At 34.6% G+C, this 17,500-nt stretch overlaps 1 non-coding gene across 1 annotated transcript; it reads left to right on the top strand.

Annotated features, from left to right (window-relative positions):
• The first annotated feature begins 15,735 nt into the window (after positions 1 to 15,735).
• Positions 15,736 to 15,806, top strand: TRNAC-GCA (transfer RNA cysteine (anticodon GCA)). The gene has a single exon. It is a non-coding gene; the product is annotated as a tRNA-Cys (tRNA).
• The last annotated feature ends 1,694 nt before the right edge of the window (positions 15,807 to 17,500 follow it).

The raw sequence follows: 17,500 nt of genomic DNA, 5'->3' as shown, positions 1-17,500 counted from the left end.
TAATTTTCTAATTGTTCCAAAGTCTTTGAGGTTGAATTAATCAAATTACATTTTTCTCGTTCTATCTCAGAATATCCATTCACTCGAAATTGATCCGCTTCCATTTCTACTTTTCGTAAATGGGATCGGGCTTTTTCCAGCTGTTCGAGGGACCTCTCACGTAGTTCTTCTGAATTTTGAATAGTTTTCAAGATTCTTTGTTTTCGATTATCTAATAAATCGTTTAATGAAAGTAGACTCTATTTCCATTCAGTTCAAAACTTCCACAATCCCTTCCCGAACCAAACATGAATCTTTCAATTCATTTGGCTCTCACACCCAATTACTTATGAGAATTCCTATCTCTTTTTTTAATGTAATGAGCCTGTCTTCTCTATTTCTATTAAAATTGAAAAACGGATCACTAATCGAAAAAAATAATATTCGGAGGACTCTTCTGACCAACCAAATAATTGTCAGCAAAGTTGTTTTTTTTATTAAAATCCAAAGAATTACTTTTACTTTATGCATAGGTCATCAATTTAGCGTAAAATAAAAAAGTGGAAAGTTGAAATACACTGAGGTATTTTTCGAACCAAATAAAAGGCTCGAATCCGTTTTTTATCGACATGAGTGTTCTATATCGAAAAAGAAATTCCTACCCTTTGTTTTGAAACCATTTCCGTATTAAGCTATATAGTAGAAAGAGTACCGTGCTTATATCTGGACTTCAAACGGTTTAGCTTTAACCCTGTTAATGGTCGCACATTATTGGTTAATAGAGAATCAAAGTATATTTACCAATGACTCACGAAATGTTATGGTTCTAAAATATGATTTCTTAATTTATTCAGAAGTAATTCGCGAAATCATGCACCTTTTCTTTCCTAGTTATACCAAAAAATAAAGTGCAGTTGGTCGGATCCAGCCTATTCTTGAAATAAACAACTCACACACACTCCCTTTCCAAAAAAAATTAATACACCTAGTACTACACTTAGATTTATTGGATTTGTTGCAAAAATATCGGTATTAAACTCGAAACTTCCGGCGGGTGCCCAATAAGCTAAGGAAAGGAAAGAATCGGTTACATTTTTCATATGATCTCCTCTTGCGTATTCTTATAGATAAAACAAATTGTCTATATTTTTTATAGTAGCGTTTTTCCTATTATTTATTTTTATAAATACTCCTAAAATAGCGTTAAAAATAAAAAGGATTTAAAAAAAGTATTTTGTTTCAATTTAAAATAAGAATGAAACTTATTAGAATTAGATATTGAGTCTTATGTGAGTTTCGTAATATCTCGTTTATTGCAATACTTCTTAAAAAAGAGTTCCCTTGGAATCCCAGAATAAAGCTAATTGGTGTACCAATTCCTCCTCCCCCAATCAGTCCTTTACATGTACATGAGCGTAAGAAATGAAATTTGAATAAAATTTTAAACAAGCAACAGCAAACCCAAAGAAATAAAAAACTAAAACTATATTGTAAGATTAAACAAAGGGATTCGCAAATAAAAGTGCTAATGCCACAACAAGTCCATAAATTGTTAAAGCTTCCATAAAAGCGAGACTAAGCAATAAAGTACCTCGTATTTTTCCCTCTGCTTCGGGTTGTCTCGCGATCCCTTCTACAGCCTGTCCCGCAGCAGTACCTTGACCAACTCCAGGTCCAATAGAAGCAAGTCCAACGGCCAATCCAGCAGCAATAACGGAAGCGGCAGAAATCAGTGGATTCATGAGAAATTCCTCTCACCAAAAAAATAAAAAAAATAGTAAATGATACAATCAAACAATGAATTTTGACTTAGTCATCCGATGGATCAAATTTATCCAGTCAAAATAACTAAGAAACCATAAGTTAAATACTAATATTTGTGGATTATTAAAAATACCTATATATCCGTTTTTTTAGTTCTTATCAAATTTGTCCAAACTTTGTTTTTATATTTCTTTATTTTTTCCGAATCGTTCTTTGAATTCTTTGTTCTTTTTCGTGATTTAAACTCATCCAATTCAATATTAAATTAAAAATGAAAATTGCAGACGACGATGAAAAAGAAGGACTTTCATTCAAATACCTATTTAACACCTATGTAGTAGGGCAAATTAGATATATCTTTAGTTCATATCCGCTTAGTTAATAGCTAGTATCACATATACATGTCCTTCCCCCATAACGTAAACAAACTATTCAATTAGGAAAAAGATCTTTTAGATCTCTTTTATTTATTCTACAATTACTTAATTTTAATATCGTAATATCTGTTTTACTATTACTTATTCTAGATTGTATATACCTTAACCTCATTTCTATATTTATGTTCTCTAAGTCTAAGTTTACCTTAATTTGCTAAGCGTCTACATTGCGTCAGGTTAAGCTAAAAAAAGGACTCTGTCAAAAATTAGTGGTGGCCTTCCATGGATTCCCCTATATAAGCCGCAGCTAAAGTTGCAAAAATAAGAGCTTGAATACCACTGGTAAATAATCCAAGAAACATGACAGGTATAGGAACCACTAATGGTACTAAAGAAACAAGAACAACAACTACTAATTCATCGGCTAATATATTTCCGAAAAGTCGAAAACTAAGGGATAAGGGTTTTGTGAAATCTTCTAAGATGTTAATGGGTAAAAGAATTGGAGTGGGTTGAATGTATTTACCGAAATAATCTAATCCCTTTTTGCTAAGACCCGCATAGAAATATGCCACTGATGTCAGTAAAGCTAAAGCAACGGTAGTATTGATATCATTTGTGGGTGCCGCTAACTCACCATGAGGTAATTGTATGATTTTCCAAGGTAAAAGAGCACCTGACCAATTCGAAACAAAAATAAATAGAAACAGAGTTCCAATAAATGGAACCCATGGCCCATATTCTTCTCCAATCTGGGTTTTACTCACGTCTCGAATGAATTCAAGGACATATTCAAAAAAATTTTGACTATCAGTAGGAATGGTTTGTGGATTCTGAACAGCTATAACGGCTGCAGCTAGTAAGATAGTAATTACAACCCAAGAAGTAATAAGTACTTGGGCATGGACTTGGAAACCTCCTATTTGCCAATAGAAATGTTGGCCTACTTCCACGCCGGATACAGCATATAACCTCTTTAGTGTGTTGATGGAACATAATAAAACATTCATAGTATCCTCTGAAAGAAATATAACTTTAAAAAGGGATTATTTTTTTTTCAACCATCTCTTTTTCGACTTATTCATCTGCTTTGTATATTTTGAATATCAACAAATTATACAATAAACTCAATTATTTTGATTTCTTTTGTGCGATTCAGGAATCGTAACCAATTTAATAAATATATGGAGTTTAAAAAATAATTTAAACAAAATAGAATTTTATTATCACGAATTCCGTATATAGCTAGAACGACCTTCGCAAATAGAAAATACTAATTTGTTAAGAATTAATCGGATTGAAGCTATGGCGTCATCATTCGCCGGAATTGAAATATCGGCTAGATCCGGGTCGCAATTTGTATCGATTAAACAAATCGTTGGAATTCCCAAAGTAATGCATTCTCGAAGAGCGGTATATTCTTCTTGCTGATCAATAATTATTACAATATCGGGTAACCTTATCATATATTTAATGCCGCCCAGATATGTTTGCAAGTGAGATAGTTGGCGCTTCAACATAGCCGCATCTCTTTTTGGGAGACGGTAGAGTCTACCCGTCTTTTGTTCTGTTCTCAAGTCCCTGAACTTATGAAGTCTAGTTTCTGTAGTATACCAATTTGTTAACATACCACCAAGCCATTTTTTATTAACATAATGACAGCGAGCCTTTATTGCAGCCCGTGCTACTGAATCCGCTGCTTTATTTTTGGTCCCAACAATTAAAAATTGTTTTCCCCTACTTGCTGCATCAAAGACTAAATAACAAGCTTCCGATAAAAATCGAGCCGTTCTAGTAATATTTATAATATGAATACCTTTACGCTTTGCAGAGATATAAGGTGACATTTTAGGATTCCATTTCCTAGTACCATGACCAAAATGAATTCCCGCTTCCATCATTTCTTCCAAATGGATATCCCAATATCGTCGTGTCATTATGAATTCCCGCTTCCATCATTTCTTCCAAATAGATATTCCAATATCCTATCCTCGTGTCATTTCTCCCCACACTTCTCTTTTTTTCTTTAAAGAGAAGAAGTACCCTAAAAATAAAAAGTTGTTCCCATGGAACCTTTTCTTCTAACGGGGATTGTCCGTTGATACATGATCCAAGCCATTCAGGTTTTTCTTTTTTCTATTCGATTCATTATTAGTATTACCTAATTAAATAACTGCAACACAAACCGGATGAATCTGATTCTGCTCTTAGCAATCATTAAATCCTAAAAATAAAGATGTCTCATGTACATTTTTTGAAATGCAAAAAGAAAAAAATTCTCTGTGGTGGAACAAAAGATCTCTCATTTCCCGCTCAAATAAATTATTCCTTTTCGTTTCAAAAGGAATGGTTTTATGCTGCCTTGAACGGTGCACAAATCCTTTGAATCCAGTACCAACGGGTATCATCCCCCCTAGAACAACATTCTCTTTCAGACCTTTCAACCAATCGATACGACCACGTATAGCGGCTTTTGCTAAAACTCGAGCAGTTTCTTGAAAACTTGCTTCGGATATGAAACTTTGAGTATTGAGAGATGCTTTCGTTATTCCCAATAATATAGCTCGGTAACAAATCGCTTCTTCCAAAGCTCGCCCCATTTGTTCCGCGCGCAAAAATCCTATGAGTTCTCCGGGTAAAAAAACATTAGACATTCCTTCTTCAGAAACCAACACCTTTGATGTTATTTGACGTACAATAATTTCTATATGTCTATTATGGATCTGCACACCCTGGGATCGATAAACCTTTTGGATTTTATTAACCAAAGAGATACGACTTTGTGCTATAGTTAGTTCAGCGCCAATCAAGAATATCCAAGGAATTCCAAGACTTCTTGTTATACGCTCGTTCCAACCCTCAACTCTCTTTTCTAGGTTCATTGATATTGAATCAATCGAACGCACTTCTAACACTTGTTCTACTTTTGGAAGACCCTGGGTTATATCACCAGATCTCGACTTTTCATATATAAATGTAACTAATGTATCTCCTTCGAAAAGTATTTCCCCATAATGGCCATGAACAGTTGCTTCTGGAGTGGCCAAATAAGACTTCGCCGTTCTTATTACTAAAGAGTCAATTTGAACAATTATAACTTGACCCGATTTTAGGAGCGGGTCGTGTTTGTTTATACAGACATTTTCACAAAAAAACTGTCCAAGGGTACTTATTGTATATTTTTTTTCACAATAATTATGATGTATAAAGTACCAATTCAATTTGAATGGATTCAAAAGAACATTACTGCATGGATTGGAATTAAAAATTATCCCGATTTCATCCATTAAATAATATTTAAGTAAAAAATTTTTAAGTACTTGAAAAGTCTGTTTTAAATTGTCAAGTTGGAAATTTTTAGTTACCGAGATCTTATTATAAGTTTTTAAAAGGTAATCAAAATTCATAATTTGACAGGCTGTTCCTAAAGGTCCTAAAGAATTTCGAATTGGAATTCTAGCATAATTTTTAATTGATTCTTTTATCCCATTGTAATGTTTTACATCGTTGAATGGGTACATTTGAAAACAATTAGCTGATGACAAAATTATCAAAGATTTAGATTCCTTACTTCTATTCCAGAACGTATGAATAGTTCCTTGATTTTGTCTAAGTGATTCTTGAATCCTTTCCGTGGAATAAATAGAATAAAATGGATTGATCCGATTTGACCTATTATCCGAGATCAATTCGGGCCCTAATAGATTATTTCTTTTTCGTATATAAGATATATGTGGTTTAACTAAGTGGATTCTTAGAAAATCTCGAATCAGACCAGTTGTACTTACTTCAAGAAAGGAAGCGTGAGCTTCTTCTAACGAAGAACTTTTGCTGCCTTGGTCCCAGCTCAAGACTAAACAAGTTCGAACTAATTGAATACTGGTTCCGGAAATTCTCCAAATTGGTTTGCCATTTCCATAAAGAATATAATTTACAACTTTAAGTTTTAGATTCTCCTTTTCCTGCAATGAATCCAGGGGAAAAAGTGTTTCGAAATTTATACCGTCCGATATTTCATATAAGATTACGGGTCGAACCAAAACAAAATATTTTTTCTTCGTAGGTGTGATCCATTGGACATAGATCCAATTTTGCAATTTTTTTGATTCGTTAATTTTTTTTTTTACCCCTCCGGGCGGTACCAAGATGCCACTGTGTCGGAATATCGTATCCACCTCTACAGGAAAATGTATATCCCCAGAAAAAATTTTAAGTTCAATCTTTTTTATTTTTTTCTCCATGCGGACCAATCCGCCGACTTGGCTTCTTGTATTTAACGCGATTCGTGTATCTACTCCAATAATACTATTATTTCGTACCATTATGGAACAAGATTCGGGTATAATATGCACCTCTTCGGGAATGAAAAAAAATCGATCCACTTTAGTTTGGTATTTTGACTTAAGTTCTTTGACTTCTGCATACTCAATTAGATCCTCTTTTTTGAGGATTGAATGCACGCCTATAGCCCCATATTTAGTAATTCCCGAACTCTTTCTTCTATATTGAAGATCATCAAAATAAGAAAGAATACTATTTCTCCGAAAAATACCATTTATCGGTATTTCAATTGAAATACTAGAACGAGGCTGTTGTTCTTTTTCTCGTTCTTGAATCCATTGGAATGGAATGATGAGTCTATTTCTTCGCCTTTTTGATAATAAAAATAAATCATAATTTTTGTGGAGACTAAAAGGAAATCGAAGATTACAACGACCCCTATCTACGCTTAGATTAAATTCCGAATAATCGAAGACTACTGCTTTTTTTTTTATCAGAAAGAACCGAAATACGGAATTTGGCTTTCCCTTGATCATTATTTACTGAAAAGCTAGAAATGGGTTTCCCTTTGGCAGAAATAAAATGAACATTCATTTGATCTTGATCTTTATGGATTGAAAAAGGGACTACACTGGATCTGTACGAGCCTCCGGATACTATCCATAAATTACTTGTTTTTGGTAAGAGATGCACATTACTATATGTAAAAAGGGGCGCATGATAAACATCAGTACTCCAGTGCATTTCTCCCTCTGAGTTAGAATAAATATGTTTTCGAACCCTCTCTTTAAAATTAAAAGTGTATGTTGCTGCGCGAATCTCAGCAATCACTTGTTCTGATTCTACATATTGGTCATTTTGAACTAAAATAAAACTTTTTGGTGGAATAGTCACGTTATGTATAATATCCTCACTCTCAATAGTTACATACAAGTCTAGATAAGATAGAAAAGCGGGATGCCCGTGCCGTGTACGTATGGGATAAACCAAATCCTCAGGGAATTTTATTTTTCCATTAGAAGGGGCTCGTACGTGTTTTGCAGTACCCCCTGTGAATACTCCACCGGTATGAAACGTTCTTAATGTTAGTTGAGTACCGGGTTCCCCAATAGATTGACCCGCAATAATACCTACAGCTTCCCCCAATTCGACAAGGTCACCATGAGTAAGGCTCCGACCATAGCATAATCGGCAGATCCAAGACGTACTCTTACAAGTAAGGGGAGTTCGGATCGAGATGGGCTCTGTTTGAAAAGTTATGAATCGATTGACAAGTCCAATACCAATATCTTGATTTCGAATGGCAAGACATCGTGAGCCTATATATATATCGTCTGCTAATACACGGCCAATCAATGTTTGGATAAAAATTCTTTCCAACATGATTCCATTTCGAGGACTTACAGAAATTCCTTGGATGGTTCCACAGTCTCTTCTACGTACAACAATGTGTTGAACTACTTCAACAAGTCTACGTGTAAGATATCCAGCATCTGATGTTCGGACAGCTGTATCTACAACTCCTTTGCGGGCTCCGTAACAAGAAATGATATATTCTGTTAAAGACAGACCTTCGCGTAAATTGCTTTGAATAGGTAAATCAATCATTTGTCCTTGTGGATCCGACATTAATCCTCTCATACCTACTAATTGGTGCACTTGAGATGCATTTCCCCTCGCTCCCGAAAAGGACATCATATGGACTGGATTAAAAGGATCTGTCATCCGAAAATTAGGATTCATTTCTTGTCGCAAATATTCACTTGTAGCATACCATATCTCAATAGATTGTCGTAATTTTTCTACCGCGTGTACATTTCCATAATTATGATGCTTTTCCAAAATAAAACTTTGTTGTTCAGCATCTTGGACTAGCCACCCTTTAGAAGGTATTGTTAAAAGATCATCAATTGTTAATGAAATGGACGTCTCAGTGGCTTGCCGAAACCCCAGAGTCTTTACTTGATCCAGGATATGTGATGTATATGCCATTCCGAAGTGATCTATTAATCTACTAATAAGTCGTTTAATGGCAGTTCCATCTATCGCTTTATTGTGAAAGACCAGATCGGCCTGTTCTGCCATAAGTACCTCCATATTCTGATGAGTGGGGTTTGACAATAGGTTTGAGTCAATGACTTCCTTTTCTCGATTTTCATTCGTGTAGAAATTCAGGAAATAGGGTCCTAGTGTAACCCGAGGAACTGGACTCGAATTCACACTGATTTAATGGAACCTCTTAGCTTGGATACCGAGGAGGCCCGACAAAACCCTTGTATAGCTTCTTCAATTTCTCGATAAAGAGAAATATGACCAACAGTTGTTCGAACATATAAACAAAAAATTTCTTTTTTTATACTTCTTAGTATTAGTAAGTGTCCATAAATCTCATGATAGGTACCCAAAGATTCATATTGAACTTCGACGGGAACTTCTCTTGAAGTAATAACGCATTGATCTAGTCGCCACCGCAGCCACAAAGGACTCGCTAAATGGAGTAGTTTCCGCCGATAAGCCCCAATTGCATCATAAGAATTACAAAAAAAGTTTTTTGTATATTTTTTGTGATTAGGGTGGATTCCTTTATTTTTATATTGTCTTTTTCTCTGATTACAAGGATTATACCTATTTACACAAATACCTAGGCGATTCCCACTCGTTAATACATAGAGTCCAATAAGCATATCTTGAGTTGGTATGGAAATGGGATTCCCAATAGCCGGAGATAAAAGATTTGTATGAGAAAACATAAGTAAACGCGCCTCTGTTTGAGCCTCTAAAGATAACGGTACATGAACCGCCATTTGGTCTCCATCAAAGTCGGCGTTGAATCCCTTACAAACTAATGGATGTAACCAAATAGCATGTCCCTCTACTAAAATAGGTTGGAAGGCTTGTATGCCTAATCTATGCAAAGTGGGGGCCCTATTCAACAATACGGGGTGCCCTTGCATAACTTCCTGAAGTATTTCCCATACAATTGGCTCTTTTTCCCGAATTTTACTTTTAGCAACTCCTATGTTCGAAGCAAAATGTTGTCTAATTAAACCACGAATTACAAATGTCTGGAAAAGTTCTATTGCTATTTCGCGAGGCAATCCACATCGATGTAATGAAAGTGAAGGACCTACAACAATGACGGACCGCCCCGAATAATCCACTCGTTTGCCAAGTAGAGTTTCTCGAAATCTCCCTTCTTTGCCTTCAATTACATCTGAAAAAGACTTGTAAACCTTATTATGACCGTCTCTCATTGGTTGTCCGCGGATTCCATTATCAAAAAGTGTATCCACGGCTTCTTGTACCAATTTTTCCTGACACATTACTAATTCCCCTGGTGTAGATTTACTTGTTGTTAATAAATCGATAAGAGTATTGTTACGATAGATAACTCTTCTATAGAGTTCATTAATATCCGAACTCATTAGTTTACCCCCATCTATCTGAATAATTGGTCTCAACTCGGGAGGAAGCACAGGTAATAGCCATAAAACCATCCACTCTGGTTCTATATTTGTTCGAATAAAATGTTTAGCTAATTCTATACGTCTAACCAAAAAATCTTGTCTTCTTCCAACTTTTCGATCCTCCCATTCATTACCTGTGGGGCCTTCTTCCCCCAATTCTTTCCATTCTAATAACGAATAATCTATAATAATTCGTAAATCCAAATCGGCTAATTGTTCTCGGATAGCACCTGCTCCAGTAGAAAGTTCTCGATTTCTAAATGCATCGAAGCCTTGGGTAGTAAAAAAAAGTGGGATACTATATTTCCAGGATTGGATTTCATATTCAAATGAACCCCGTAATCGTAAGAAAGTAGGTTTTTTAGTTATAGTCCTAGCAAAAGAAAAATTTGGATAGGATCCTATAGGATCTCCCCTTTTCAAAATCGGACGTGAAAGTTTCCTTTCATCCGGCTCAAGTAGGTATACAAAGGTGTTTCCACTTTCAAATTATAGAAAACCGCAAAAAGATCTACTCCTTACTCAAGTTCCCAAATAAAATCAAGAAACATTTCATTGATTCATTCTTCGTTTTTTTATTAGATTTTCTGGATTGTTTATTTAATTTGTAATTAGTGCATAAAAGAAATCAAATGTGAAATTCTTGAGTAGTCTACCTCCCTTCGAATGAGGAATCCCCTTACTTTATTATAGTAATAAAAAAAGTAAAAAAGAAGTGACTTAGAATTCATAAGGGATTTACTTGTCTATGTATCGTTCCATTCAATCTTTTAGGTCTCTACTTCACCTCGACGGTTATGTCATGATGTCCTTCCTTAAAGCCCATATGCGATGGATTGACTCCTACAACCATGACCTATTTGCTTATTTGGACATAAAAAAATTTAATTCCTTTTCCTTATAAATAAGTTTTTTCACGAGGTATAACTATAAAAAACCTATTTCTTTGTTACTGAATTGACCATAGACCACTTCCCGTTTTTACTTGTGAGTATTCAACATACTCCTAATTTTGAGTTTCATGTTACTTCTATTCTACCAAGAGACATGTCAAATCTGGGGCATCCTAGTTCGATTGAATGGGGATGACAGTTTCTCGTTCTGCATTTGTAAAATCATAATTTTTATCAAATCACACATCGCAGTATACTAGGCCTTCTAATTCTTTAAGAGGCTTATCTAAAAGATTCGCGATATAACTAGGAAGACGTTTTAAATACCACACGTGGGTTACTGGGCATGCCAGTTTTATGTAGCCCATTTGATATCTTCGTATGCGCGAATCAACAAATTCGACTCCACATTGTTCACAAAATTTCGGATCTTCTTTGGCATTTCTGATTACTCGATAATTTCCACAAGCACAAATTCCGCTTTTTGTAGGCCCAAAGATTCTTTCACAAAATAATCCATCTTTTTCGGGTTTATTGGTTTTGTAATGAAAAGTGTAGGGTTTTGTCACCTCTCCCACTATTTCTCCATTAGGTAGGATTTTTTTGGCCCAAGCATTTATTTGTTGAGGAGAAACTGATCCAATTTGAAGTTGTTGATGTTTATACCGATCGATCATACATAGAAGAAAAATTCTGATTCATTTCAATTAAACGTCCTTCCTATTAATCTGGAAGTTCTTCTCAGATACAAGGAAATGATTCAATTCCAGAGCCAAAGATCGTAGTTCTCGAACAAGCAATCGAAAAGATTCGGGAGCATCCTCAGGTTTAAGTATTGGGCCCCCAATAATCGTAGTACTAAGTACTTCTTGCCGAGCTCTAATATGATCGGATTTATAAGTAAGCATCTCTTGTAAAATATGAGCCACACCAAATCCCTCTAAAGCCCAAACTTCCATTTCTCCTACCCGCTGTCCCCCTTGCTTGGCCCTTCCTCGAAGGGGTTGTTGTGTAACAAGTGCATAATGTCCGCCGCAACGCCCGTGTATTTTATCCTCAACTTGATGAATTAATTTCAAAATATAAGGCTTTCCTATTATAACAGGTTGCTCAAAAGGATCCCCTGTTCTTCCATCAAAAATTATGCTTTTTCCCGGATACTCGGGTTCAAATACCCATGGATTTGCTGTTTGTTTACTGGCTTCATATAATTCAGAAAAGACTAGTTTTCTCGAAGCCTCTTGTTCATATCTCTCATCAAAAGGTGCTATTCGATAATGTCTATCTAGCAATCCCCCCGCTAACCCTAGTGAACATTCAAAGATCTGTCCTACATTCATTCGTGAAGGTACTCCTAATGGATTGAAGACCATATCAACAGGTCTTCCATCTTGCAAATAAGGCATATCTTGTCTAGGAAAAATTTTTGAAACTATACCCTTATTTCCGTGACGTCCAGCTACTTTATCACCCACTTTTATTTCACGTTTTTGTGAAATATATACACGAATTATTTCTGGATTATAACTAGAACCCCTCCTTTTCTGGATCCATCTCACATCAATAACTCGACCTATACCACCACCTACAGGTAGTTTTAGAGAAGTTTCTTTTGAAGTGGATAGCTGAATACCAAGTATGGCTCGTAATAATCTATCTTCTGGAGCATACGAGGATTCTTTCGACATCTGAGGGGTTAATTTACCTACTAAAATATCGCCCGTCTCCACCCAAGACCCTAACATCACAATCCCGTTTTTATCTAAATTTCGGAGTAAATGCGCCTCTAGATGCGGTATTTCTTTAGTGATTCTTTCAGGCCCTTGGCTTGTCACATGAGTTCGAATTTCATATTGCCGTATGTGAAAAGAAGTATAAATTTCCTCATATACTAGACGCTCATTAATGAGTACTGCATCCTCAGAATTGTAACCTTCCCACGGCATATAAGCTACTAATAGATTTTTTCCCAAAGCGAGTTCGCCACCAATTGTAGCAGCACCATCTGCTAAAATATGGCCCCTTTTAATACATTTACCTCGCACAACTTGGGGTTTTTGATGCATACAAGTATTTTTGTTGGAACGTTGATATGTAACTAAAGGAATACTTAATGTATTTTTATTGCCCGACAAAATAATCTTGTCAGTATCGGTATACAGGATCTTTCCCTCATTTTCGGCTATAGTGGGAACCCCGGAATCGAGAGCCACTTGGCCTTCTAATCCAGTTCCAACAATGCACTTTTCCGATCGAGAAAGCGGAACTGCTTGACGTTGCATATTAGAACTCATTAACGCACGATTCGCATCATTGTGTTCGATAAAGGGAATTAGGGAAGCTCCAAGAGAAAAATATTGGAGTGTAAAAATACTTCGAAAATGAACTTGCTCCCACTCAATAGTGAGGAATTCTTGACGGTATCGCGCCGGAACAATCTGTTCTTCTTGACTCCCTCGATTCAGTGCCAAAGAATTTCCTGTTGATACCATATAGTATTCATCTTTATTTGGCGATAAGTAAAGCATTCGTACTTTTTTTGATCTCTCAGAGATTTCATAAAAGGGGCTTTGTAGAGCCCCCCAATGGCCAATCCTCGCATGAATTGCTAAGGATCCTATAAGTCCAACATTGATTCCTTCGGACGTATCAATAGGGCAAATGCGGCCATAGTGACTAGGATGGATATCTCGTATCCGGAAACTAGCAGTTCGCCCGGTTAATCCTCCAGGACCCAGAAAACTCACCTTTCTCCCATGAACTATTTGTGTCAATGGATTAGTTCGATCCAAAACTTGAGATAATGGATGTAATCCGAAAAACGATTCATAAGTACTTGTTAATGTAGTTGAAGTTACTAAATTCTGGGGAATCGGTATCAATTTATGTCTAATTGCTCCACACATAGTTCCTCTAACCATATTTTCTAAACGAACCAGGGCCAATCCGAATTGATCTTGTAAGAGATCCGCTACAGAACGAATACGTTTATTTTTCAAATGATTCATATCATCAAGTATACCCATTCCAAACTTCATTCCAATCAAACGATCCGTGGCTGCCAATATATCTCGCGGTAACAAAAATGTATTCTTCGGAGGTATATCAAGATTCAGTCTACGATTCATATTTCGCCGACCTATTCTTCCTAATTCACACCTTTGTTGAAAAAATTTCTTTTGTAATTCCTTGCACAAGGATTCAGAAAATACTGGATCTCCTCCTATACAAGCAAATTGTTGATAAAATTCTAAAATGGCATTTTCCTTTGACTTAAAAATTTTTTTCTCCTTATCATTCAAAAAATACAAGAAAATTTCAGGGTAAAAAACATTCTCGAGAGTTTCTCTTAGACTCGAGCCCATAGCCGATGATAGAACTAGAATAGATATTTTCTGTTTCCTACTCACACGAGCCCATATCCTTGCTTTTCTATCAATCTCTAATTCTAATCTTCCCCCCCAATCTGATATTATGGTGCCGGTATAGACTGAAATTCCATTATGGTCCAATTCTGACCGGTAATAGATACCAGGGCTTTGCAATATTTGATTGATAACAATTCTGTATATTCCATTTATTATAGAAGTACCCAGGGAATTCATTAAAGGAATGTTTCCAATAAAAATAGTTTGTTCTTGCATATCCCTACAGGTTTTCCAAATTAATCCCGCGGATACATATAATTCAGAAGAATATGTGAGTGATTCATATAGAGCGTCTTTTTCCGTTATTAAGGGTTCTACCAATTGATAGGTTTCCACAAATAATTGAAATTCAAGTTCTTGATCGGTATCTTCAATTTTTGGAAACTTATAAAATTCTTCTGTTAAGCCCCGATTAATAAACCTAGAAAACCCTTCAAATTGTATCTCATTAAATCCGGGTATTGTAGACATTTCTTCATTTCCACTCCCAAGCATTTTTTAACTCCCCCCCCCCTTTTTGCTTATTTTTCATCAAATAATCTGGATCAATATAGCAATGAAGGAATTTCTTTTTTGTTTACTAAATCACATGAAATTTTACGTATAGGAATTTGCACCAAATACAAACAGAAAGGGGTCATTCCACTGAGATTTAGGGTGCTTTGTATATAATATCAAAACAAAAACTGAGTGAATTTCTACCATTATTATGATATTCCGTATTCCAATCCAATAGAATACTTTAAATGTAACTCTATTCAATATTTGATCTGTTCAATGAGATAAAGACAAAATAATCGTAAAAAATAAAATCTATAATTTATTTTTTAGTACTTATTCCTGGATTCAATTGTTCAAAAAAGAATGAGCAAAAAAGAGAGAATCTTTTTTTACTCGAATTCATAGAATATGTAACTGTTAAAATGTATAAGTAAAAAAAAAGGGGGTTCTTTTTATTAAGAATGCACAGGGATTATTACAGCATATATGCCCCTCTTTTTTTATTATATTACAGTTTTATTCGGAACAGCAACGGCCATGTTTTATCAAGATTTCTCTTTATTCAAGCTATTCAAGAAAAATTGTAAAAAGTGAAGTACGAGAATTTCATTTAAATTCCATATATTTAAATTCCATATAAACATGGGGATCCCGATAAGATACTTGATCAGATAATATCTGTGTAATAATGTCAATTATGGGGTTTACATATACCTATAATAGCTCTTATAATTTAATAGCTCTTATAATTGAAATTCATACGCGTTTCTTTAACTCCCTATCAGTACTTATATGATTAAGTAATCATAACGAAAATACAGTTTTAGATGGAAATCTAAAAATTGTTCATGAATTTCCAATCAATAGTTAACGGTTCAAATTTGTGCTAATTTTTTGGTTTTGTAACTGAAAACTTTATTTATTTTTCAATAGAAGGAATAAAGAATAATTTAATTTTTTTTAAGAAAGGGATTAAAGAAAAAAGGATCCAAAATACAATAAAAAAGCACAAGAGGAAATTTTGTCATTTATTTTAGATCGTTTTGGCGGCATGGCCGAGCGGTAAGGCGGGGGACTGCAAATCCTTTTTCCCCAGTTCAAATCCGGGTGTCGCCTGATAACCAAAAGAATAAAAATCCCTTATTCTGTTTTGATAATTTGCTATGTTCCGCAGCAAGTTTAGGAAAAAACTCTGGATACTTGCTAGATTCTAAGTATCTGGGGAGTCATGGTCTATAAAATGCCTTCAATTAAAGTTTAAGATTAGAGTCGTGAAAAAAAAAAACGTTGTATGATAGCCCATTAGACTACTAATGTAGTGTCTACCGGCGAAGTCTTAGATTGGATAGGAAAAATTCAATTGTTAGTTGTGCAAAGGGTGGAAGATAGATACTTTGTATACAGACTCATGAAACTTTATAAGTACTCTCGCATGCAATCAATTTAGTTTTTATTTAGTATATTAGTATATATAAATTAAAAATAAATTTTGACTTTAACCTCTATTCAAGAACATAATAATACGTACTCAAGTGGTTCATAGGGAAAATCGAAGATGGTAAGATTTAAATCAAAAAGAAATAAAACAGCGATAGATCATATATAATGATCTATCTTGATTCTATAATATAGTTTTTTGACTTAATGAAAAGACACAAAAGTAAAGAATGGGTCTTATTATTATGACATGTTCTTAACATTCCTTTTTTGTTACTTCTACTCCTTCAACGGCTGTTTATGCTTATTTTGCTTGTGCTTACTGTTTTCCTATAAATTTTATAAAAAAAAGAACTGTATTAATTGTATTTGGATTCGTTGATCAATAGTGTTTGATCAACCCCCCCCCCTTTGACTATGCGGTAGAAATTCTACTATTATTAGTGAACAATTATTAATTTAAAGAGATCGAGGACACAACTCACATGGATATAGTAAGTCTCGCTTGGGCTGCTTTAATGGTAGTCTTTACATTTTCCCTTTCACTCGTAGTATGGGGAAGAAGTGGACTCTAGAAGTACAAATAATTAAGTTTGGGAATAAAACAGGATTACTTTTTTTTTAGACCATTCTGTTCTCCAAATACGTTATTTTAAATTTTACTTTTATTCCTTCATTGATTTCAATCGTTCTTTCACTGGATATCACAATTCATAAAAAAAAATAAGAAATAGAATAGGAAGGGTAAAAATTTTATTTAGGATTATTTCAGAATGATTTTAATCAACTCAAACATAAATTTGATATATATGAAGATAATAGTGTCGATTGATAGATATTAAACTAACCTGTATCTTCAAACACTTAACTTGTTATAGTACAATAACAATACTAGATAATATGGTAAAAAAAACGTTCTACCATACTATCTAGTATCTCATAGATTGCTGCTTTCATAGAATACTGAGGGGTATAGGTCAATAATTAAACCACGAAACTTATACCCTTTTTTTATTTCTTCGCTGCAATCATTGATAAGAACTAAAAAGTAACAAGTTTAAGTTTTAATTAAACTTAATCACTTTGACTTACTGTTTTTACGTATATTATAAGTAAAAAAGCAGTAGGGACTAAAATGAACAGTGCAGTAGCAATAAATGCGAGAATATTTACTTCCATAATTTTTTTATTTAATTCGCAATAACTCGGGATTTAATCCCATAGAGATGATAAATCTTTTGGCTGTTAATTCAATCGGATGAATATACACTCGATGTAATTGAATTGGATCAATATCATGAATAAGAATATCTGACAAATTGATTCATCGTCAAGAATTGAATAGCATAAACACGGAAAGATCTTTTATCCAT

This window comes from Urtica dioica, unplaced genomic scaffold, assembly GCF_054948205.1.
Source record: "Urtica dioica subsp. dioica isolate 48M unplaced genomic scaffold, U.dioica_male_clone48M_v1_H2 Urtica_dioica_male_H2_contig_19, whole genome shotgun sequence".
Lineage (NCBI taxonomy): Eukaryota > Viridiplantae > Streptophyta > Magnoliopsida > Rosales > Urticaceae > Urtica > Urtica dioica.
The sequence above is the reverse complement of the archived record's forward strand: the minus strand, read 5'-3'. Positions and strand labels throughout refer to the sequence as shown.